General features: G+C 34.8%; 1 protein-coding gene across 8 annotated transcripts in view; it reads left to right on the plus strand.

Moving 5' to 3' along the window:
• Nucleotides 1–16,164, plus strand: part of RASAL2 (RAS protein activator like 2) — a 396,637-nt gene that overhangs the window by 211,570 nt on the left and 168,903 nt on the right. The window lies entirely within an intron of this gene.

The following is a 16,164-nucleotide window of genomic DNA, read 5'->3' on the forward strand; positions in this document are numbered from 1 at the left end:
TAAAATATCTAATTCTTTAGTGCAGAGAGGGTGGAAAAATATTTTCTGTTGTTTACGAGTGAGCAGCGATTCTAGTAAATGAATCATGACTCAACGCAGTGAACCCTCTTATAGCTGTCTGGTCTTTTTCTTTATTTCTTGCTTTTCTTTGTAGTACTAATTGGGATTCAGGCTATCAAAATTCCACATTTAATTGTGGGTATGATCTCAATTTGTGTTTGGAAGCTTTACACATTGCCATTGAGAATACTTTCTTTGTATGTAGTTGACAAGTAGGAGAGACTTTCAGAATCAGTAATTAAAATTCAGGTGGAAGTCTTTATCTTCTGTAGCACAGGCATACCTTAGAGATATTCTAGGTTTGGTTCCAGACCACTGCAATAAAGTGAGTATCACAATAAAGTGAGTCAAATGAAATTTTTGGCTTAAAAATTTTGGCATGTAAATTATGTTCACACTATACTGTTATCTATTAAGTGTGCAATAGCATTGTCTAAAGCAGTGCATATATCTTAATTTAAAAATACCTTATTGCTAAAAAATGCTCACCATCACTTGAGCTTTCAGCAGGTTATAATCTTTTGCTGGTGGAGAGTCTTGCCTAGATGTTGGTGGCTGCTGACTGATCAGGGTGGTGGTTGCTGAAGGTTGGGGTGGGTGTGGCAATTTCTTAAAATAAGACAACAGAGAAGTTTGCTGCATTCATTGGCTCTTCCTTTCCTAAACAATCTGTAGCACTTGATGTTGTTTGATAGCATTTTATGCACAGTAGAACTTCTTTCAAAATTGGAGTCTATCCTCTTAAACCCTGCCACTGCCTAATCAAGCAAGTTTATGTAATATTTTAAGTCCTTTGCTATCATTTCAACAATCTTCATGGCATCTTTACCAGAAGTAGATTCCATCTCAAGAAACCACTTTCTTTGTTGATCCGTAAGAAGCAATTTCTCATTCATTCAGATTTTGTCATGAGATGGCAGCAATTCTGTCACATCTTCAGACTCAACTTCTAATTCTAGTTCTCTTGCTATTTTCACATGTGTAGTTGCTTCTTCCACTGAAATCTTAAAGTCATCCATGAAGGTTGGAATCAGTGTCATATGAACTTCTGTTAGTGATGATATTTTGACTGTTTCCCATGAGTCATCAATGTTCTTAATGGTATCTATAATGGTAAATCTTTTCCAGAAGGTTTTCAGTTAATTTTGCCCAGACCCATCAGAGAAACCACTGTCTACTGCATCTGTAGCTTTACAAAATTTATTTCTTAAATAATTAGATTTGAAAATCAAAATTACTCTTTGACCCATGGGCTGCAGAATAGATGTTGTGTTTGCAGGAAGGAAAATAACATTAATCTCATTGTCCATCTCCATCAGAGCTCATGGGTGCATTGTCAGCAGTAATATTTTGAAAGGAATCTTTTTTTCTGAGCAGTAGGTCTCAGCAGTGGGCTGAAAATATTCAGTGAACCATGTTGTAAACAGATGTGCTATCATCTAGGCTTTGTTGTTCTATTTATAGAACACAGGTAAAGTAGATTTCACATAATTCTTCAGAGCCCTAGGATTTTCAGAATGGTAAATGAACACTGGCTTCAACTTAAAGTCACCTGCTGCTTTAGCCCCTAGCAAGAGAGTTAGCCTGTTATTTGAAGCTTTGAAGCTGGTCATTGACTTCTCCTCTCTCACTATGAAAGTTTGAGATGGCATATTCCAATATAAGGCTGTTTTGTCTACACTGAAAATGTGTTGGTTAGTCTAGCCACTCTCATTAATTATGTTAGCTAGATTTCTGGGTAAGTTGCTCTAGCTTCTACATCAGCCCTTGCTCTTTCACCTTTTACTTTTATGTTATGGATACAGCTTCTTTCCTTAAACCTCATAAACTGACCTCTGCTATTTTCAGTGGAAGAGAGATAAGGCTTTGCTCTGGATGAGGCTTTGGGTTAAGGGAATGTTGTGACTGATTTGATCTTCTATCCAGACAATAAAACTTCCTCCAGACCAACATTAAGGCTGTTTTACTTTCTTACCATTCATGTATTCACTAAAATAGCACTTTTAATTTCCTTTCACTTGAACACTTAGAGGCCATTGTAGGGTTATTAAATGGCCTGATTTCAATATTGTTGTATCTCAGTAAATAGGGAAGCCCAAGAAGAGGTGGATAGGGGAACAGGACGGCTGGTTGGTGGAGCAGTCAGAACACACACAACACATTTATTGATTAAATTTGCTGTCTTATATGAACATGCTTTGTGGCACCGCAAAACAATTATAATAGTAACATCAAAAATCATGGATCACCATATCAAATATAATAATAATGAAAAAGTTTGAAATAGTGAGAGAATTACCAAAATGTGACACAAAGACACAAAGTGAGCAGATGTTGGGAAAATGGCACCAGTAGACTTGCTGAGTGCAGGGTTGCCACAAACCTGCAATTTGTAAAAAATGCAGTATCTGTAAAGCACAATAAAATGAGGTATACCTGTACCCTTCTTGCCTCTACTCAGAATTTATCATTCAGCTGAATTAGGAATACTATAAACTTAAACACTGGAGAAGGAGTCAGTAAGGAGTTCTTATCAGTTATTTGACACTGCAGAATTCCACATTTGTGTCATTCTCAGGTTTACAATATTTTATGAGTGAATTGCTAAAATAGCAACTTGAAAGGTAGGTTTATTAGTGCAGTCCTATTCTTTGAAGAAGAAAAATTACCCAGTTCTGCTTGTTCTTTCTTATGCCAGACTTTCAAAAGTAAGCAACTTGAGCTGCCAGGATCAAGCAAGAGTCATTCAGGATCAGGTGTCACCAAGGACAGCCAGCTGTTGGACAAGTTGCTAACTCTGATGTCTTCCATCTAATTCCATATAAAGTAGTATCTTTGAAAAACTTAACACTGCTGTATAATTAACTACTCATAGATACTACCTTTAGTTAATATGAAGACTAGAAACACTGGTTATTCTTTCACTTCTTAATATTCTGGTTTGTAACTTTTTTGCCAAGTTATACTTAAAATGGGTTGTGTGTAGTTGACTTCATTTCTGGTCTGTTGATTCAATAAGAAAATGTAAAGATGTTTGGGTCCCTGCTTCAGAAAATCCTTTTTCCAGGAACACCTAGAATATTAAATAATTTCTTTCATCTTTTAAAAAAGGAGTGATGTGTCAAAGTAAATGCAAGAGCTGCAAAAAAAATTCGAGCCTGTGTGAATCCATAGACAGAATTGCATTTGTTCAGTCAAAGGACCGGACAAGATGTGATAAGTCTGTTAACAAGGCAGGATAATCATCTTTTGTGTACCAGGAGATCTTTGTGAAGAGCTCATTTCTAAGAATTTTCTCATTATGGTTATAGAGTATTTCTTATTAGTATTATCTCAAAGTATGGAAAACTAGTCACTCAAAGAAAGGGTAATAGATTATTTAATTGCTCTCTGCATGTAGTAGAGAAACTGCATCATGTAGTATTTGGCCTGATTTTTATAAGTATTACACAGCTAAAATTTAAGGGTACTTTTAATGAATTAAAATCTTGATTTTATCTTAGATATAATTTACTTACATATATCCTGAGGTTTATTTCTTGAAGCATTTGCCTCCACTTGAAGTTCACTGAAACACTGCGATAATTTCCTGAAACAATAAATGTCACTCTGTTTTACCAGTAACATCATTTTATTTGTAAATATTTGCACAGCTATAATTGCTGTAATTTTGAAGTGTTTTTAGTAATATCAGTTTTATTCATTTCCTTACCTTATAAATATAGCACTCAGGAAATAATTGATCAGCGATCAACTTTTAAAGGTAAATCTTTTCAAAAAGTAGCTTTTTTTTTCAGTTAGAGCCAATGCCAACGATTTTTATTAACAAAACCAAAAACAAGGTATAAAGAAAAAATCCCTAGGAGTTACTGTTGTCACTACAAAGAATGAAAGCTGATCTCTCTCAGAAACATTTTTTAACTTACACAAAAGCAAAGTGTACTAGTAGAAAGAGAATTTATTATAATATAAAAGAATACTAGTGGAAGTATATATGTCCCCTGTGCCTCAGTAGAACTGTTTAGGTCAACCCTTAATGGCACCAGGGTTTTTTATTGTTTTATTTATTTCAAGGTTTATGGGGTGGGTGGAGGGGGAAGGGGTAGAGAGGTGTTTGTTTAGTTTGGTTTTAAATGGAAAGGTATTAAAACCCAAAGCCAGGCTTTCATCTGGTCTTACTTAAAAGGAAAATCCAACCACTTATTGTTTGCCATTTTTTCTCAGAAGCATATCTTTCTGTGAACAAACTGCAAAATGTATTTGACAATGAAATTTTAATTAACAAGAAACAGTGAGCTTTGAGAGTGTAACTGTTTTATTGCTATAAAGTGCTGTAATTCATGACAGTTTCCTAGATTTCTCCCAGTGTCAGAAATTATAAGCCCATTTCATTTTGCTTTGTTCTTGAATTAAATATTTGAAAAGTGGACTTTTTCTTTCTCCCCATCATACCTGTTACAGGAGAATAGAAACTGTTCTAAGGCTGTTTAGGTTTAGTCTAGATGTTGCTTATGTTACTTCTTCTCTGACAGTCTGAAAAGAGAAATTTGAAAAGGTTACTCTCTAATCAATATAAAAGGAATTTCTACACATCAGTGAGAAAAAGGCAGGACTTGAATGCCCATTTTACAAAAGAGGCAATTCAAATGGCCATTCAGTATAAGAAAAGGTGCTCAATTTTATTTGTCATTAAGGAAATGAAAATTTGATCAAAATGGAATCAAACACCCATCAGAATGTTTAAAATGAGAAAAAACAGAAAACCCAGTTGATCAGGATCTAGAAAAAAAGGAATGTTCATATAGTGTTGATGGGAATATAAATTTGTAGAGCTACTTCAGAGAACTATTTGACAATATCTACTAATGCTGAACAGTGACCCAGAAATTCCACTTCTATTTCTGTACCGAATAGAAATGTATAGGTTCACCTGTGCAAAAATGTTCACAGCAGCACCATTCATAATAGCTACAACTCATAAAAAATCCAAATGCTCATCAGCAGTAGAATGGATAAATTGTGGTTTGCTTACACAGCAGAATTCTATACAGCATTGACTACTGCTTCATGTAACAGAAAGGATAAATCTCATAAATGTATGTTAAGTATGAAAAGTTAGCCTCAAAAGACTATGTACACTATGTGATTCCATTTATACGCAGTTCAAACTTATCTGAGGTGATAGAAGTCAGGTTAGTGATTATCCTTATGGGCTAATGACTGGAAAGGATGTGTAAGAGAGACTTCTGGTTGCTAGTAGTGTTTTGTTTTGTTTTGTTTTGTTTTGCCTTATTTTTCTTAATCCAGAGGCTGGTCACTGGAATGAGTTCCATTTGAGAAAATTTATTGACCTGTACCTTCATTATTTATATACTTTTGTCAGTGTATATTATACTTTAGTAAGAAGTTAGAGAAAAGATATTTCTATAATTTCTCCATTTTTCTAAAAAAAAAAGTATATCCACAAGACCAAAACAAAAAACTCTAAGCAAACTTCTAGGATGATAGTGTGATACTCTTTGAAAGTCCTTTTTGTTTATGTAGGGGGTGAGGAATGACCCCATTTCTCATATTGAAAGTTGTCTGACATGCAGTCAAGAATTTTATGTTTGGGGACATTAAAGGGTTAGATGGGAAAAGCATCTGAGAGACCAGGCTTATACAAGCATTTTCAAAACAAAATTGCACTATGTGAATAATATAACTGCTGGGCTTTTCCCAGGCTCTGAGCGTACCATGTAAAACACTGATTTTCAAATGTCATACCTTTAAAAAAAAATCTTATAGTAGTTATATATATTTTTATTTACTACTGTATTATATATAAAGATACTCATACCTGTGCTTATGCCAAGCACATTATTTTTTACATATAGCTGTTAATGAGTTCATGATACAGATTTAATAAGAATTTTCTATAGTCTTGGCTTTAACATCATTTTGCTTTAAAGGATTTTTATGCTTTTAAAGGATACATGATTAGTTATGTTAGAAGAAAAATAAAACATTTTAAACAGCTTCTCCTTCGCTATGAAATATGAAAGTATATAACAGTAAGTGGAGGACACAATGTCAATTTCCTTCTTTTTCTTTGCAAGAATGTAAACATGACATTCTTTTGAGCACACTTTTCTTCTCAGATAAATTGTACCCCTCCATCCTAGCCTTCCAGGTCTGAGCCATTGTGTTTAGTTCTTTTTCTGGATTCATCTGCAGCAGTCTTTTCTACTAGATCCTTCATATCTCACCTGTTTTACCAAAACTCAGTGTTTTCATGACCACACACTTGGTGACTTACATCACCCATTTATTATTTCACAGTTTCTCTAGATCTGTGATCCATATAGAGTGTAGCTGAGTGTCTGCTCAGACTATCACAGGTCAAAACCAAGGTATCAGCCAGGCTGCATTCTCATCCAGAGCTCAGTGTCCTTTTGAAGTCATTAGAGCACTGTGTAATCTTCTGTGTGCCATAGCTAGAAAATTTTAGACATGTTTCTGGTGATAGACTAGAAAATAAGATTTTGAAGAAAACTTAAGGACACTGAAGTTGTTTAGCATGAGGAACAGAAATACAAAAATTGTATGAAAATACAGTCACCAACTATCTGCCTAATCTGTTAAGGGAAAGAAAAAGAGAATGTGGTAGTATGTAGAATATGAGTGAGATAGAAGATATTATATAGGTTTTTGGCTCTAAAACTGAGAGTCTTAGGATCCTCTTTGATAAACCTCGTAAGTAAAATGAAATCTTAGTTTCCTTGAGGTCAAATGAATCTGATTTTAAGCCAAAGAAATTAATTAAATAAGGTTTTAAGTTCCTTGCTACCCTGATTATATATATAATTTTATAATCTACTGTAATAATGTAATTTATTATGTGGGTCTATTTTAAATAAAATATTAATTAAAAAAATAACAGTAATAGTTGCTGCTTCTAACAAATTCAAGCCAAATCCAGGTACAAAAGCTCTCCCTTCCTCTACACTACAGGAATTCTGTATTTTCTGCACATGTAATCACAGTTAACAATTAGTATTTATCTTTCCAGACTGTACTTGTGCATGTTTGTGTGTGTATGAATAACATATGATGTTCTTTCTGTGTTTGGTTTTCAACACGATCGAACAATACATGTTTGTAGTTAAGTTTACATTTTTCTCTTTAGAATATATGTTCTTTGCTTCTGGTAGTGGTAGGCTAGGTTTTCTGAATACTCTCCCACTGAAAACAACCAAGTGGGATAAACATATACTTTTAAAAATCATTTTCTTTAAAGTACCGAAGAGACACTTCTAAATAACTTATAAATCAACACAGAAATCATAATGAAAGTTAGAAAATATTTTCAACTGAATAATAACTAAAAGATTATATATCAGAACTTGTATGACTTAGCTAGAGTAGAACTTGAAGGTAGGAAAATAACACCATAGTAAATGGAAGGAAAAAAAGATAAGAATAGTAGTTAATTAAACAAGTAAAACATACAGTAGAAAAAATGAACAAAGCTGAGAGTTAGTTAAAAATTGATAAACCTGGCAAGACTGAACAAGAAGAATATAATTATTAACAAGAATGGAAAAAGGTACATTGCTGTTAGCCCTGCATACAATAAAAATATCAAAAAATTATGAACAACTTTATGGAAGCAAACTTTAAAATTAGATGAAATAGTAAAACACGTAGGAAAATACAACTTTCTGGAACTGACACAAGGAGAAATAGAATATGCTAATACTCCTTTAACTATAGGAAAGAAATTGAATCTGTGATTAAGATTTTTTCCATAATGAAGAACTTAAGCACAGAGGACTTTGCTTAAGTATTCCAGACATTTAAGGAAGACATAATTTCAGATTACACAAATTCTTTCTGAAAAAGAAAAAAGACCATACACATCAGCTAAAATTATAAGACTAGCACCACCTTTATATCACTTGAGAAGAATATTACATGAAAGGACAATTATAGGGCAGTGTTATTCATTAGCATAGATGCCAAGATTCTAAACAAAATGTAAGCAAATGGAATAATACATTATGACAAAGTTGGATTTAAAACACCAATGCAAAATTGACTTCATATTTAAAAATTAGTATTTTTTAAATATTTAAAACAAATATTAATGTTTTAAAAATTAATTATTAATGGACTAAAGGATAAAAATCTTAAAATCATCTCAATTGATGCAAAAGCCATATTTGATAAAATTTAACAACTATTCATAGTAACTCTTAGCAAAACAGGAAAAGAACTTCCTTACTCTGTTAAAGCTTATCTACAAAAACCCCTCAGCAAACATCATTCTTAAAGGTTGAAAGCCTTCCATTTCAGATGAAGATCAAGACCAGGATGTCCACTATTACCATTGCTATTTCACATTATACTGGAAGACCTAGCTAATGCAATTAGGCAAGAAAATATGTAAGGGTTGGAAAGACACAAAATTTTTTTTTAATTAAGGTATCATCGATATATAATCTTTTCAAGGTTTCACACGAGCAACATTGTGGTTTCAACATTCATCGATATTATCAAGTCCCCACCCTGACCCCATTGCAATCACTGTCCATCAGTGTAGTAAGATGCTATAGAGTCATTGTTTGTCTTCTCCATGCTCTGCTGCCTTCTCCGTGGCCTACCTATATTGTGACTGCTAATTATAATGCTCCTTAATCCTCTTCTCCCTCCCTCCCCACCCACCCTCCCCAACCCCTTCCCTTTTGTACAAACCACTAGTCCCTCTTGGAGTCTGTGAGTCTGCTGCTGTTTTATTCCTGCAGTTTTGCTTTATTGTTATACTCTACAAATGAATGAAATCATTTGTTATTTGAGAAAGACACAAAATTTTTATAATTTTCTGGTGATGTAATTGATTGGGAAATAAAAAATAAACTTTTCAGGTACTGAATTTAGCAAAGTTGCTAGAGATAAGATCCATGAACAAAAATTAGTTGCATTTCTCTATACCAACAACAAACTGAAAGTGAGCTTTTAAAAAGGTACTATTCACAGTAACATAAATTGTGATTACCTAGGAATAAATACAACAAAAGATGTGCAAAACATCTAAAAAGTTAACTATAAAACTTTATTAAAAGTAATTAAAGAACAGTTGAAAATGAGTCTGCACTGTGTTTCCATAATCAGAATATTGATGTGTAAGATGTTATTTTTCTGCAATATTACTGCAATCACATTAGAATTGCAATCCCAGTAAAAATCTCATGAGGGATTTTAGAAGGATTTTACAAATGGATTAGAAAATTTATGTGACTTTGCAAAGATCCAAGGAGAGTCAGTGACTCTAGAAGAAAGTAGGTTGGGAAGACCTGCTTTATCAGCTATCAAGGCTTTTTATGAAACTATGGTAATTGAGACCAAGTGGTATTGGCATTAGGAATGAGTGAGAAATCATTGGAACATAATAAAGAGTCTAGAAACAGATCTGTGCATATATATACATTTTATTTATGATAAAATTGACCCTGCAGATTAGTGGGGAAATTATGGTCTTTTCAATAAATAGAAGAGGCTGAGCTGGATTTCCATATGGGGAAAAAAACAGAAGTGAATTCCTTCTTCACATCTAACACAAATATCAATTCCATATAGATTGTAGACCTAAATATAAAAGACAAAAATAATGACACTTAATTTATCATAACATTTTTATGGCTTTAGGATAGAGAAATAATTCTTAAATCAGAAAAAGCCCTAAATGTAAAGAAGAAAAAAGTGGTAAATTTTCCTATAGTCCAGAGTTCCATTCATCAAAAGACAGTACTGAGACAGTAAAAAGGCAGACTATATAAACCAACAAAGATACTGTACCAGAGTATATCAAGGACTCCAACAAACTAATAAGAAAAATAAAGCCCAGTAGAAAAATGGACAAAAGACTTGAGGTACTTCACAAAAGAAGATAACCAAATGACCATATGCATTTGAAGAGGTGTGTTCAGTCTGATTAATAGCCAAGGAAACCTGAATTAAAACTACAACAAGATACCACCACACAACCTCTAGGTTGGGTGAAATTTAAAAATCTGATGAAACTAAAGTCCAGGATATAGAGAATGGGAATCTTACACTATTAATAGGAGCAAAAATTTAGTTTATTTAGAAAATAATCTGGTATTACCTAGTAAAACTGAAAATAATGCTAAGCCAACAGAAATACATGTTTACCCATATGATGATGGATGTACAAGAATAAACATTTGTAATAGCCCAAAACTGGATACAAGTTAGAAAAAACAATCAGTAAAACAGGTTTTTAAAAAAGATAGACCTACAATGAAATATAACAATGAAAATGAACAAACAATAGGGACACAAAATTAATGAACCTTAAAACCATAATTTTGAGTGAAAGAAACCAAACTCAAAAATATATATACTGTATTATACTATTTATGTAAAATTCAAGGACAGGGGAGAGGGATTCAAGATGGCAGTGTGAGAGGTGAGAGAGAGAACTCCTCCCAAAAACACATATATTATTATTTTTTTTATTAAGGTATTATTGATATACCCTCTTATGAAGGTTTCACGTGAAAAAACAATGTGGTTACTACATTTACCCATATTATCAAGTCCCCACCCATACCCGAATGCAATCCACTGTCCATCAGTGTAGTAAGATGCGATAGATTCACTGTTTGCCTTCTCTATGCTTCACTGTTTTCCCCGTGATCCCCCACACCATGTGTACTAAACATAATACCCCTCAGTCCCCTTCTCCCTCCCTCCCCAACCGCCCTCCCACACCCCTCCCCTTTGGTAATCATTACTTCCTTCTTGGAGTCTCTGAGTCTGCTGCTATTTTGTTCCTTCAGTTTTGCTTTGTTGTTATACTCCACAAATGAGGGAAATCATTTGGTACCTGTCTTTCTCCACCTGGCTTATTTCACTGAGCATTATGTCCTCCAGCTCCATCCATGCTGTTGCAAATGGTAGGATTTGTTTCTTTCTTATGGCTGAATACTATTCCATTGGGTATATGTACCACATCTTCTTTATCCATTCATCTACTGATGGACAGTTTGGTTGCTTCCATATCTTGACTACTGTAAAAAGTGCTGTGATGAATATAGGGGTACATATATCTTTTTGAATCTGAGAAGTTGTATTCTTGGGGTGTATTCCAAGAAGTGGGATTCTGGGGTCAAATGGTATTTCTATTTTTAGTGTTTTGAGGAACCTCCATATTGCTTTCCACAATGGTTGAACTAGCTTACATTCCCAACAGCAGTGTGGGAGGGTTCCCCTTTCTCCCCATCCTCGCCAACATTTGTTGTTCTTAGTCTTTTTGATGTTGGCCATCCTTACTGGTGTGAGGTGATATCTCATTGTGGTTTTAATTTGCATTTCCCTGATGATTAGTGATGTGGAGCATCTTTTCATGTGTCTGTTGGCCATCTGAATTTCCTCTTTGGAGAACTGGCTCTTCATATCCTCTGCCCATTTGTTAATCAGGTTATTTGTTTTTTGGATGTTGAGGTGTGTAAGGTCTTTATATATTTTGGATGTTAACCCTTTGTCAGATATGTCATTTACAAATATATCCTCCCATACTGTAGGATGCCTTTTTGTTTTGTTGATGATGTCCTTTGCTGTACAAAACCTTTTTAGATTGATGTCCCATTAGTTCATTTTTGCTTTTGTTTCCCTTTCTCGAGGAGATGGGTTCAGGAAGAAGTGGCTCATGTTTATATTCAGGAGATGTTTGCCTATGTTGTTTTCTAAGCGTTTTATGGTTTCATGACTTACATTCAAGTCTTCAATCCATTTCGAGTTTACTTTTGTGTATGGGGTTAAACAATAATCCAGTTTCATTCTCTTGCATGTAGCTGTCCAGTTTTGCCAACACCATCTGTTGAAGAGGCTGTCATTTCCCCATTATATGTCCATGGCTCCTTTATCATATATTAATTGACCATATATGGTTGTGTTTATATCAGGGCTCTCTAGTCTGTTCCATTGGTCTATGGGTCTGTTCTTGTGCCAGTACCAAATTGTCTTCATTACTGTGGCTTTGTAGTAGAGCTTGAAGTTGGGGAGCATAATCTCCCCAGCTTTATTCTTCTTCTCAGGATTGCTTTGGCTATTCAGGGTCTTTTATGGTTCCATATGAATTTTAGGATGATTTTCTCTAGTTCGTTGAAGAATGCTGTTGGTATTTTGATAGGAATTGCATTGAATCTATAGATTACCTTAGGCAGGATGGCCATTTTGACAATATTAATTCTTCCTATCCATAAGCATGGAATGTGTTTCCATTTATTGGTATGTTCTTAAATTTCTCTCATGAGTGTCTTGTAGTTAGTTTTCAGAGTATAAGTCTTTAACTTCCTTGGTTAGGTTTATATCTAGGTATTTTATTCTTTTTGATGCAACTGTGAATGGAATTGTTTTCCTGATTTCTCTTTATGCTAGTTCATTGTTAGTGTATAGGAATGCCACAGATTTCTGTGTATTAATTTTGTGTCCCACAACATTGCTGAATTCAGATATTAGATCTAGTAGTTTTGGAGTGGATTCTTTAGGGTTTTTTATGTACAACATCATGTCATCTGTGAACAGTGACAGTTTAACTTCTTCCTTACCAGTCTGGATTCCTTTTATGCCTTTGTGTTGTCTGATTGCTGTGGCTAGGACCTCCAGTACTATGTTGAGTAGAAGTGGGGAGAGTGGGCATCCTTGTCTTGTTTCTGATCTTAAAGGAAAAGCTTTCAGCTTCTTGCTATTCAGTATGATGTTGGCTGTGGATTTGAAATATATGGCCTTTATTATGTTGAGGTACTTGCCCTCTATACCCATTTTGTTGAGAGTTTTTATGAATGAATGTTGAATTTTGTCAAATGCTTTTTCAGCATCTATCGAGATAATCATGTGGTTTTTGTCCTTCTTTTTGTTGATGTGGTGGATGATGTTGATGGATTTTCAAATGTTGTACCATCCTTGCATCCCTAAACCCTACTTGATCATGATGGATGATCTTTTTGATGTATTTTTGAATTCAGTTTGCTAATATTTGTTGAGTCTTTTTGCATCAATGTTTATCAGGGATATTGGTCTGTAATTTTCTTTTTTTGTGGTGTCTTTGCCTGGTTTTGGTATTAGAGTGATGCAGGCCTCATAGAATGACATTCAAATTACTCCCCATTCTTCTACACTTTGGAAAACCTTAAGGAGAATGGGTATTATGTCTTCACTAAATATTTGATAAAATTCAGTGATGAAGCCATCTGGTCCAGGGGTTTTGTTCTTAGGTAGTTTTTTGATTACCAGTTCAATTTCATTGCTGGTAATTGGTCTGTTCAGATTTCCTGTTTCTTCCTTGGTCAGCTGTGGAAGGTTGTATTTTTCTAGAAAGTTGTCCATTTCTTCTGGTTATCCAGTTTGTTAGAATATAATTTTTCAAGGTATTTTCTAATAATTCTTTGTATTTCTGTTGTGTCTATAGTGATTTTTCCCTTTTTCATTTCTGATTCTGTTTATGTGTATGGACTCTGTTTTTTTCTTGATAAGTCTGGCTAGAGGTTTATTTATTTTGTTTATTTTCTCAAAGAATCAGCTCTTGCTTTCATTGATTCTATTGTTTTATTCTTCTCGATTTTATTTATTTATGGTCTAATCTTTATTACATCCCTCCTTCTATTGATTTTTGGGCCTCATTTGTTCTTTTTCTAATTTTGTTAATTGTGAGTTAGGCTGTTCATATGGGATTGTTCTTCTTTCCTGACGTAGGCCTGTATTGCAATATAGTTTACTCTTAGCACAGCCTTCACTGCGTCCCACAGATTTTTGCGGTGTTGAATTGTTGTTGTCATTTGTCTCCATATATTGCTTGATCTCTGTTTTTATTTGGTCATTAATCCATTGGTTATCTAAGAGCATGTTGTGAAACCTCCATGTGTTTGTGGGATTTTTTATTTTTTTTGCGTGACTTATTTCTAGTTTCATACCTTTGTGGTCTGAGAAACTGGTTGGTACAATTTCAATCTTTTTGAATTTACCAAGGCTCTTTTTGTGGCCTAGTGTATGATCTATTCTTAAAAATGTTCCATGTGCACTTGAGGAGAATGTGTATTCTGCTTTTGGGTGTAGAGTTCTGTAGATGTCTCTTAGGTCCATCTGTTCTCCTGTGCTGTTCAGTGCCTCCGTCTCCTTACTTATTTTCTGTCTGGTTGATCTGTCCTTTGCAGTGAGTGGAGTGCTGAAGTCTTCTAGAATGAATGAATTGCATTCTATTTCCTCTTTAAATTCTGTTAGTATTTGTTTCACGTATGCTGGTGCTCCTGTGTTGGGTGCATAGATAGTATAATGGTTATATCTTCTTGTTGGATTGACATTTTTATCATTATGTGATGTCCTTCTTTGTCTCTTGTGACTTTCTTTGTTTTGAAGTCTATTTTGTCTAATACAAGTATTGCAACTCCTGCTTTTTTCTCCCTGCTAGTTGCGTGAAATATCTTTTTCTATCCCTTCACTTTTAGTCTGTGTATTTCTTTGGGTTTAAAGTGAGTCTCTTGCAGGCAGCATATAGATGGGTCTTGTTTTTTTATCCATTCAGTAACTCTATGTCTTTTGATTGGTGCTTTCAGTCTATTTACATTTAGTGTGATTATCAATAGGTATGTACTTATTGCCATTGTAGGCTTTAGATTCGTGGTTACCAAAGGTTTAAGGTTAACTTCCTTACTATCTAAGAGTCTAACTTAACTCACATAATATGCTATTACAAACACAATCTAAAGGTTCTTTTTTTTCTCCTCCTTTTTCTTCTTCCTCCATTGTTTATATATTAGATCATATTCTCTACTCTTTCTCTATCCCTTGACTGACTTTTCGAATAGTTAATTTAATTTTGCACTTGCTTATTAATTAGCTGTTCTACTTTTTTTACTGTGGCTTTATTACCTCTGATGACAGCTATTACACCTTAGGAGCACTTCCATCCATAACAGACCCTCCAAAATACACTGTAGAGATGGTTTGTGGGAGGTAAATTCTCTCAGTTTTTGCTTGTCTGGAAATTGTTGAACCCCTCCTTCATATTTAAGTGATAATGTTGCCGGATAAAGTGATCTTGGTTCAAGGCCCTCTGCTTCATTGCATTAAATACATCATGCCAGTCCCATCTGGCCTGCAAAGTTTTTGCTGAGAAGTCTTATGGTATCCTGATGGGCTTTCATGTGTATGTGATCTTATTTCTCTCTCTAACCACTTTTAATGGTTTGTCCTTATCCTTGATCTTTGCTGTTTTAATTACTATATATCTTGGTGTTGTCTTCCTTAGATCCCTTGTGTTGGGAGATCTGTGCACCTCCATGGCCTGAGAGACTATCTCCTTCCCCACATTGGGGAAGTTTTCAGCAATTACCTTCTCAAAGACACTTTCTATCCCTTTTTCTCTCTCTTTTTCTTCTGGTACCCCTACAATGCAAATATTGTTTCGTTTGGATTAGTCACACACTTCTCTCAATATTCCTTCATTCTTAGATATCCTTTTTTCTCTCAGTGCCTCAGCTTCTTTGTATTTCTCTTCTCTAGTTTCTATTTCACTTATCGTCTCCTCCACCATATCTAATCTGCTATTAATACCCTCTATTGTGCTCTTCACCGATTGGACCTCTGACCGGAATTCATTCCTGAGTTCTTGAATATCTTTCTGTACCTCCATGAGCATGTTAATGATTTTTATTTTGAACTCCCTTTCAGGAAGTTTCATGAGGTCAATGTCATCTTTCTCAGGAGTGGTATTAATAATTTTACTTTGAACCGGGTTCCTTTGACTTTTCATGTTTGTATATGGCGCCCTCTTGTGTCCAGAAGCCCTACTCTCTGGAGCTGCTCAACCCCTGAAGCGATGTCAGGGGTCACAGGGGAGTGGTATTCGTGCCTGGGGGGAAAAAGAGCTGTTTCCTGCTTCCCAGCTGCAATGGCTATCTCCACTGCCTGAACCAGTGGGCCAAGCACATGGGTATAAGCCTCTGTGCTTTGCATTTGTAGTTGCTGTTGACATATCTTCCCTCTGGCTGGCCTAATGCCAGGGTAGGGTTTTCCAGTTTGTGAGCCATGTGGGGCTAGCCG

This window comes from Manis javanica, chromosome 11, assembly GCF_040802235.1.
Source record: "Manis javanica isolate MJ-LG chromosome 11, MJ_LKY, whole genome shotgun sequence".
Taxonomy (NCBI): Eukaryota; Metazoa; Chordata; class Mammalia; order Pholidota; family Manidae; genus Manis; species Manis javanica.